The sequence below is a fragment of the Coenobita brevimanus genome, chromosome 72 (assembly GCF_032717465.1).
Source record: "Coenobita brevimanus isolate Jiangsu-jjx chromosome 72, ASM3271746v2, whole genome shotgun sequence".
NCBI classification, from domain to species: domain Eukaryota; kingdom Metazoa; phylum Arthropoda; class Malacostraca; order Decapoda; family Coenobitidae; genus Coenobita; species Coenobita brevimanus.
Window position 1 is genome coordinate 20152479 of NC_137025.1, and position 10488 is coordinate 20162966.

A 10488-nucleotide genomic window follows, 5' to 3' on the forward strand; every position below is an offset into this window, starting at 1 on the left:
GAGACCCACCTGACGGACCCCAATGCAGACCGGTGCTGCAGCACCTCCCTGTCGGTGCCTCCCAGCTCTGGGGGCTGCAGCCCTCGGGAACCCCAGGCCCTCCCCAGAATGCCCGGGCGGGAACTCCCTACACCTCGTCGGCGAAAGACCTCCACCTCCATCAGGAGCCTGTTTGAGAGATTCAGGCAGTTGTTCAGCCTTAGTCCTGAGGGCTACACTCCTGTCCCCAGCCCGGAGAGTACGGGCCCCTTTGCCACCTGCAGCCCCCGATGAGAGAAGACGCCCCTGCACGTGATCCCGTGCCATCTAAGTACGGCCTCCCCTGGTGGTGCCCCAGCCCCTGCAGTAGTAAAACCGGGTTTTCTCTCTGCCACACCCACCGCCCAGTGCCCCATATGACAGTGACTGTGCCAATATTGTAGTGAAACAGTGATGAGGCGGAACAGTGAATTAATAGTAACAGACCCAAGTGTTCTTAAGCAGAATTGGAATAATAATGGTCTAACAGTGACGAGGCGGAACAATGAATTGTGAATCACGAACCTGAGTGCTAGTGAGAAAGACCAACACAGTCTTACCATCATATAGCAAGAAGAGAAATACCCAAGCCGTGGAGTTTGTAATAATAATTAACCAAAAGTCCCTTGCAACTAGAAAATAACAAAGTGAACACGCTACCAGTAAACTCCGCCTCCTACTACCATAATCACAAATAGAGCCCAGTCCCTTACACCCTCCCCTAGTGAGCATCATCTCTAACCTCTCCATGTGCTTAGAGATCTTGGACTGTACTAATCCCACATACTCTGCCTCGAGTGTTATTTCACTGTATGCTCTGAGAGTATCCTGCGAGATACTAATTACATTATCTAGATATTAGTGTTTATAATCGACCAGAATATTGTGTTTGTAATATCTGCTGTTTCCCTTGTCTGAGTAATACATGTGTAAGGTTATTGCCTAGGGTTTTTGTGTCCTGCCTCTCTCTTATTTGTCCTAAGCCCCGATCTCGAAAGAGAACCCCGCTACACGTTAGGTGTCTAAGGAACAGAGAGCCGAAACAAAAACACCTAGGATTACAACCAGTACTGTTATGCTGGGTGTTTTTAGTCCGACCTCTCGTCCTAAAAACACCAGCGACTGAGCGGGATCCTCTTTCCGGACCGGAAGTAAAGCACCCACAAAGGAACAGGACATAAAAACCAGGCAGTACACCTTAACACATCTATTGTCTTAATTCTTACACCGTGACAATATACACAGAGATATTGGATATGTATAGAGACAGGAAACACAGAATTAGCCTTTAATACAAATGATTAGGGTTACACTCACAATAGGCCACTCTTCACTTGTACATGGATATTTGGTACTAATATTACATTACCCGGATACTGTTTCTAGGCAGAGATGGCGTTTTATATACCGAGTTCATTTCACTAGGAGAGGATGTGACCAAGAGTTGAGGGAATATTACCATAAGTGGGTAGGATGCGGGTCGCGACACTCGTGGGAGTCACTTAGTTGCAGTAGCACTAGTCACAAGTTTCTGATGAACACCGCACACCCACCTCTGATTTCAACCCACGATTTCTATAAGTCCTCCCGTATATAGTTATTGGTCTTTTCTGTTCTGCCAGGTACCGGATCACTATGCACTGTGGGTAACTCTAGTCACTTATGTATCACTTGGGCCTTTACTCTGTCGTTTGTCACTGTACACTGCTGTATCGATTGTTCACTGTACTAGCGTTATTGTTGTCACTATGTACCCGTATTTTCCCTGGGTATCACCTGCTGCGTGTCCTGGGAGTGAGAGAGGAGCCCTACGGGGAGCCCTCCTGCAGGGGGCAACGCACTGTCCGCAGGGGCATCACTGCCCGGGTTGTAGTCATCATTGGGGTGCAGGGAGGCCCTCCGATCTGGGGGCCTCGACCTGAGAGGCGGCCCTCGCACTGGGGCAGCGTCGGTGGGGTGCAGGGAGGCCCTCCGGTCTGGGGGCCTCAACCTGGGAGGCAGCCCTCGGGACTAGGGCCGAACAGCTGCAGGAGGCGGGCCTGGCACCTCTGGCTCCAAGGAGAGATCCCAGGTTGTCTGGGCCTGGGGGCTGCTGGCCAGACCTGGGAGTCCGGGGACTGCAGCCGCCTACAGGAGAAACTGCCGTCAGGGGTGAACTGCGGCGTCGCCTCCGTCGGGTGTCCATCAGGGACAGGGACCTCCCAGGGGTAGGTGGTAGGGCTTGGACTGGGCCATGCCACCACTCCAACAGCACCTCCAGGGAACTGCTCCTGTTGGGAGACGAAGGGCTTCCCACGCAGCTGAAAGGAAAGGGGTCAGCCGTGCAAGGGACCTCCTGCTCCGAGAGGGCCTTTGGAGTCATGAATGAGGGGTGTACGGTAGCCACTCCCTCTCTGTCACGTACGGTGGCCGTGAATGCGGTTTCGTGACTCCTAGGGCTCGCAGCTGAAGGGCGTACGGTGGCCGCTCCTTCCCCCACACGTACTAAGACAGTGCTGGCGGTGCTGCTCCCGAAGGAGGAAAAGGCAGGAGAGGGGTGCACGGGGTAAGCGCCCTCTCCAGTGTGTGCTGAGGCCGTAGCCGAGGGTCTGCTTACCCTTGCACACACTACGGCTGTAGCTGTGTGCCCGCCTACCTGCCAGGAAGTAACTGAAGGGCGTATGGTGGCCGCTCCTTCCCTGCCACGTACAGTGGCCGTAAACATGGTGTTACTCCCGCAGGAGGAAAAGGCAGGAGAGGGGTGCACATGGGCAGCGCCCTCTCCGGTACGTACAGAGGCCGTAGCCGAGGGTCTATCTACCCTGGTACTTACAAACGCCGTAGCCGTGGGCCTGCCTGCCCTTCGGGGAGTAACTGAGGCGTTACTCCCATAGTAGGAGGTAATAGTAGATGAGGGGCGTACGGTGGCCACTCCCTGCCCGTCACGTACGGTGGCCGTGATCTCGGTTCCACTATTCCTCTCTCTGCCAGTCGGGGTGCGTTCAATAACTAGCGCCCCGAAGCCGTTCCCAGAAGAGGTGGTTGTGACTGAGGGGCGTGCGGTGCCCACTCCCTCCCCCTTCACGTACGGTGACCGTGATGGTGGTGTCACAGGGGGAAACAACTGAAGGGCGAACAGTGACCGCTCCTTCCCCGGTACGTACGGTGGCCGTACCGCGGTGTTGCCTGGGACTGACTCTGGATCAGCCCCACCCAGAACCTGGTGAAGGCTGCCCCGCCTGCAGGGTCGTTGCCTCTTCCCGCTCACCTGGTGTTGTGACAGTTGCGGGGAAGAGGGACTCTGGACAGGGGTGTCTTGGTGACCCTCTTGTCCTGGGTCACTAGCCCCGCCGTGATGTCCTCCTGGGGTGGTGGTGTGGTGGTGGCTTGGTGGTGGGGTGGGGGGTGGCGGGGTGAGTGGTCCGGTGGCGGCGGGTATTTTAAGTACATTTAAATTAAAAGAAAGTTCAAGAATATATGTGAAATAATTGAGGAACTGATATTAGTAATACATTCTAAAATAAAATAATAAATGGACCTAACATAAAGTGGTGTCCATACTATGACCTGAGGATGGGTATAAGATATACTTGGTAGCGTTGAACCTTCAGGTTTTCTGGGAAGGAGAATAGGGTGATGCAGAGGGTTGACGAAACACCCTGACCCTGGAAATTGATCCTTTATTTATGTACAGGCTTTCCATTCATGCTAGATGACAATAAGGAGGTTGGACTTGTTCCAGGTCTGGGCAAAACTTGAAAACTGCATATAAAACGGACAGTGGTCATGCTGGACCCAGTGTCAGAAGTAAAAATACTCTGCCAGAACTTAAGTCCACTCCCAGACTGGTTCAAGACTCGTTCCCCTGAAAGTGTTAGAACTTTCACGTAGTTTCCACCAAAGTAATGAGATAAAAGTATTATACTTTGAGGTGAAAAAAAACTAACAAAACTTTTCATAGGAATATTTCAAGAAATTAGACAAGGCAGCCGCCCTTTGACCACCCTAACCTCTAGGTGTTAGGATGACACTGCATAGGGTAAGAATTCGTCACCTTATTTGATAATTACAAAACAGATTTTAGTATCATGGTGGTGTAGGCTACATGACTACCTAGCCTTACCACAGGGCGTCATACGCAGAGGTCAGAGGTTTTCTGCCTCTCCTTACACACACACAGAGCTGCTCTGTACTCTTCTCATATCTAACAGTTTCTAGGGCAGATTTCACTTTCAAAACATTACTAGCATAGGCACAAAACAATCAAAATACCTTTTAGGGGAATAGAAGTCGGTACACTAACTCATCATGGGGGTAGGAGAAAGAAAAGCTCCAGGCAGGACGCTGTGATGCTGCCCACTCAAAAACCAAAACACAGAGAACGGGCACAGGCAGAGCCATAGAGTAGGAAGAGTTTGGCCAACCGCTGTACTGGGCGCCATCTTGCAAAACGTCACCGACCGGGCGAATGAAAACAATACTAAAAGTAAAAATACCAACCTCCTAGCCTTTTATTTCGGTACAGGTCTTTTATATATATAAATATACATGTATATATCTATCTATCCAATTATCTATCTGTCTATCAATCTATCTATCTCGGGTATATATTTATATACATACGTACATACATACACACATACATATGTCGCTGATGATTATGATGGAACGTTTTTAATGGATAATAACAGGAGGAAAGAAATAAAAACCCAGCCTAGGCCTCCCCTGCACCCGCCTAACAATAAGTATGAATAACATTGTTTTAGCATGAAAATCCTGTACAAAAGCTGCTAGGTCCTTGAATATTTTCATTTTCTTTCCCACCACTTCATTTATACATTATTATAACACTTATCTATATACGGAGTAAAAATATTTATATACACGACATACTATAACCTACAGCCTAAAAGTAGTGTACGTTGAAGAGTTTTTACTTATACTTCTTTATAGGGAATCTCATAGCCATGTTTTTTGCATCTTAATTCGCCTCTAGACTTATAGCGTTGAGCCTCGTTTTTGCGAATGTTTTGTTTTTTGGCGTAGATATGAAGCCTTACTCAGCTATTTCTTCCTAATGTCATATATATATATATATATATATATATATATATATATATATATATATATATATATATATATATATTCCTTAGTTTACATGAAACCGAACTGGAAACAAGTAAGTAACTATCAGCCTATCTAATAAGTTCCGTACGTCTCAGTCTACAGCAATAGTTAGAAAGGACAGGAATTTTAAGAGATATGCACAGACGGATGAACAAAAAAATTAGAGAGAATGAGAACAGATTTACACACAGAACACAAACAGGAATTGTTGTGTGGTGTCCAGTCTTTCCGGCGGACTTTAATTTCCCATTCTTTTCTGCTTGTGGGATCTCTAGGAAACCTGTGGAGTATCATACCCATACCTGTGCGGTTGTAACATCGCCAGGCTGCACAGTATACCATCTCATGGTCAATTATAGGTACTATTGCGGTCAGGGGTTCTTAACCACCCTCGTCCAGCCAACCCGTGTATGTGGCAGAGTCGCATTCACGAGCACAGAAGTTGCCTTCGATGCATTTCTGTCGAAAAGTATCCCTTCAGCTTTGGGCTTGTACTAATGAATAAAGCAATAGTAATATTTACACTGAAGGTTTGACTCTGATATCACGAATATATCATACTGATTATTTAATAACTTGTGTCTCGTATAGAGCCAAGCAAATGATAAATATGTATATTTGGTTCCACTCCATGACGTCCTGTAGGTTTGAACGAGCGAACACAGAGTGAACAAGTTCGAAACATTTATTTGTTAACAGGAGAGAGAGAGAGAGAGGGAGAGAGAGAGAGTAGCGGGTGCCTGTGAATTTTAGAGGAATGAGGTGGAGAAATGCGGTGCTCAGCAGAGTTAAATAGGGATTTTTCCTTTCGTTTCGGTTGGCTTTCTATGCCTAAATGACTAAATGAAGGTAAATTATGAAATATAATAACTGGATGACGAAGTGGTAATAGGGTCTGGCTAATGGTTGTTTGGTCCAAGGTGTGCAGTGGTAAGCCTAATTCTAGGCAACGGTCGCAGTTAAAAGTTGGATATTTTAGGTCCCACTTATTTTACATATTCCATGTATGTTCACAGTACGTGTATGCCCCTATGGACCTATTTTCACCCCATGAATATTTTTAGCAATGGACATTGCCAACGGCCATACCACGTTGAGTACACCGCTTCCCGTCCGATCAGCGAAGTTAAGCAACGCTGGGTCTGGTTAATACTTGGATGGGTGACTGCCTGGGAACACCAGATGCTGTTGGCATCCCTACGTGTCAAGTGGGGTTGGTGGAGGATTAGTGCCCCTCCCTGTAAAACAATTAACTCTAAGCCGTTGGCCACCCCATTTGGGATACATGGCGTCTGGCAATGAATGAATGAACATTTTCACCACTCGGAGCACAATCCTCCATGGATCTATTTTCCTTAATGACTTTTTTTTTTTTTTTTCAAAGACGCCTACTTTTCTGCGTAACCTATTTTCCCACAAACTAATTTTCCCCATTGATGTATTTTCTCCCCATGGACCAATTTTTCCGTCGACCTTGAATCTCTCCATGGATACAGGTTTCCTACATGGTCGTATACCCATGGATGTATTTTTCATAAATGAACCTATTTTCCCCATAAACCTGTTATCCGACGTGGTTATATCACCCACTGATGCGTGCAGTTGAAACAGACCTCTAGCCAACAGACGTATTGCACGATGTACCTGTTGTAACCCACTGGATATATATATATACCTACTTCAGCATAATTCCAGAATAATATCCCCTGTGGACCGATTTTCCGGACACTAAACTCTTCCCAACTCGGACATTAACTCATATCATCTAGTCCAAGTGGCCTGTTTTCCCACAATCCGTCCATCCACCTACACACCCACCCATCAATGCACATACCCATAACCTTACTCAGTACAGAATGTCTCAAAAGTAGGACGACACAAACCCATCTCTTGCCTTGTCCTACTAGTAGCCCCACCACCCACCCCACTTAAACAATGCACGAACCCCACTCCACCCCACTTAACCAGCCCAACAACCCTTTCCCCTCCCTCTCACCCACCCACTCTACCTAATCCGCCTGTGAAACAGCCAGCCTACACTAACCAATCTACCCACCCAGTCACCAACCGACCAACCCGCACACCATGCTCCACAAGTCAGATGACTCTCAATTCAACACACACACACACACACACACACAGAGGGATTCAATTGAGGCGGACGTGCGACATTGGCGCTCTGTACCGAACCAACACGGCCAGTGGCATTACCTAAATTAGTATCTTTGTATGAGTCAAGCTCTGTACCAGGTTAAACTAAATGATTTTTCATTATTAAAAGGAAAAAAATAATAAGTTTAAACAAGACTTGTTCAAACAGGAAAGAGAACCATGACGAAATAATACGCTGAGTCATCTGAGGTTTGTTTAGACTACAACAACACGGGGATTGTAAGTACATACTCTGTACTTTTAGTATTGCAAAATGGATACATACTTTAGTAAAGCAAATTTGGAAAAGAAAAGGGATAAAAGTAAAAAGCAAAATGATGATTTCTACTAAGAACTGGTTGAAGTGGAGACTCACAATAGACTGGTTGAATGTGTAAACAAACTAGAAATGGCTTTCAAAAATGAAATTGATGAAATAAAGAAGCAGATGCACTTGCAAAAGGAAGAAATAGAAAAACTAGGAAGGGAGGCTAATAAGAAAGACACAACCATCAGTGAACTAACACTGGAATTGAGTACATTTAGGAAGAAAATGAGTGAAATGGCAAGTAGTCAATCACGATAGTGTTATGGAAGAGTTCAAAAATGACACAGAGACAATTAGGCAAGTAAGCAGTCTTATAGACCAGAGCAGTGATATTGAGGAGAGGATAACACAGGTGAATGAAGCTGTGCAAAGCTACAAAAATGATGTGGAAACCACGTATGCTGTAATGGTGAAAGTAAAGAAAGATTTAGAAACAAGGGTGGAGGAAAAAAGCATTAAAAAGGAAGTGAAAAGAATAATCCAAAACAATCCAAAGTTAGTCAGAGATTCAGTAGATATAAACAAATCTATAGTAATCACTGGTATAGAAGAGGAAGAAGTAAAAAACAAGATCACAAGAGACAAAAAGGAGATGGCAAATGTAATAAGCTTACTGAAAGAAGTATCAGAGGAAATCTGTAGTAAAGACATAGAGGAACACAAAAGGTTAGGGAAATATGAGAAAAGCAAGACAAGACCTCTAAAGGTGACTTTCCAGAGTGTAAACACTGTGGAAGAGATACTAAAAAATGCAAAGAATCTTATGGAAAAAGAGGAGTTCAAAAATGTATGGATAAAAAGATGCCTAACACAAAAGGAACTGGAATTACTGAAAGAGAAAAGGGAGGAAGCAAAAACAAAAAATGAGGGAAGATCAGAAGAGGAGAAGAAGAATTTTTTTTTTACAAAGTAATGGGATTGCAGGTACGAAAGTGGTACACAAACAGGATGGAATAAAAAGGAGGAAGGTAGTAGAACCATGTCATGACAAGAATATAAACAAGATGATAAAGTTGATGTACTCAAATGTGGATGGAATGGTATCTAAATTACTAGAAATGAATGATTATGTCAGAGAAAATGAACCACAAATAATATGCCTAACTGAAACAAAATTAACACCAAGCATATCCAATGACATACTAAACTTAGAGGAATACAATATATGGAGAAGAGACAGAAATTTAAAAAAAGGAGGAATTATAATATTAACTAAGAAAAATCTAAAAGTCAATGAAATAAAACTAGATATACCATCACAAGTAGAACTGATTGCAGTAGAGATCAACACATCTGAAGGTAAAGTAATTGTAGCCAATTTGTACATGCCACCCAGATCAAACACATGGGAAAGAGATGAATATGAGGATCTGGCAGAGAGTACAATTCAGAGATTAAAATCATTACTACATAAAATGGAAGAGAAATCAGAAAGAATTATACTAACTGGGGATTTCAATACAAATATAAATTGGAATACTCTAGATATAATTAGCCAGGAAAGCTGTTGGGACCAAAAGCTCCTGGATCTCGTACAAGAGTTCTTCCTAACGCAACATGTGAGGGAAACCACCAGAAAAAGAGGACTTGATGTACCCTCAGTGCTAGATCTAATATTTACTAGGCAAGAAAATGATATTGACAGTTTAATATATCACCCTCCACTCGGCAAAAGCGATCATGCAGTACTAAATTATAACTTCAGGATAGCATATGACATAGTAAACAGCAATGACAGTTACAAAAAGGGCCTAAACTATAAAAAGGGAAATTATCAAGACCTAAAGAAGTATTTCTTAGAAGTTGATTGGGAAAATGAGCTTAGAGGACAAGATTTAAATGCTGTATATAAAAAATTTTGTGAATTTTATGAAACAGGAGTCCAGAAGTACATCCCACAGCACAAAGAAGCAGATAAGAAAATACAGAAATGGTTCAATACAGAATGTAAAAAATAAAAAGAAAGAAGAGATTTGTTGTGGAATAGATACAGAAGACATAATAGTGAAAGGGCGTATAATAATTACAAACAGGCAAGAAACGATTATACAAGAATAAGGAGGGAAGCCCAAAAACAGTTTGAGGAGGATATAATAAATAAAAGTAGTGATCATCCAAAGCTGTTTTACAGCTATATCAGAAGCAAAACCAAAGTAAAAGATATAATACAAAACATTACGGACGAGGGAATCACTTATACACAAGAGAAAGATATTTGTGAAGCACTAAATAAGAATTTCCAATTAGTTTTTACAGAAGAAAAAAATTTTGAGAGGGACTACGTGGAACATGCATATCCACACATACTACCAGATATACAAATAGCAGAAAAAGTAATACAGGAGGAGTTAAGTAGATTAGACAGAGGAAAAGCAAGTGGTCCTGATGAAATTTCATGTTGGGTACCACGAGGATGTGCAAAGGAGTTAAGTAAACCATTATTTTTAATTTTCAAGAAATCCTTGAGTCAAGGGAAACTACCTGATATTTGGAAAAATGCAAATATTGTCCCCTTATTCAAGAAAGGAAATAGACAAAATCCTCCCAACTACCGACCAGTATCACTGACCAGTGTTGTAAGCAAGGTATTAGAAAAACTTATAAGAAAAGCTTGGGTAAATCATCTAGAAGAACACAGTATGATAACAGAAAGACAGTTTGGTTTCAGAAAAGGAAAATCATGTGTTACTAATCTGTTGAGGTACTATGACAGAGTAACAAACACAATACAGGAAAGGGAAGGATGGGTGGACAGTATCTATTTAGATTTCAAGAAAGCTTTTGACACAGTACCACACTAAAGACTTTTATGGAAACTGTACCATCAAGGAGGAATTCGAGGCAAACTGTTTTGTTGGATGCAAGACTTTCTCATAAAAAGAGAA

At 43.5% G+C, this 10488-nt stretch overlaps 1 non-coding gene across 1 annotated transcript; it reads left to right on the forward strand.

The window, feature by feature from the left end:
• The first annotated feature begins 6199 nt into the window (after positions 1 to 6199).
• Positions 6200 to 6318, forward strand: LOC145407337 (5S ribosomal RNA). The gene has a single exon (XR_013898698.1). It is a non-coding gene; the product is annotated as a 5S ribosomal RNA (ribosomal RNA).
• Positions 6319 to 10488: the final 4170 nt, after the last annotated feature.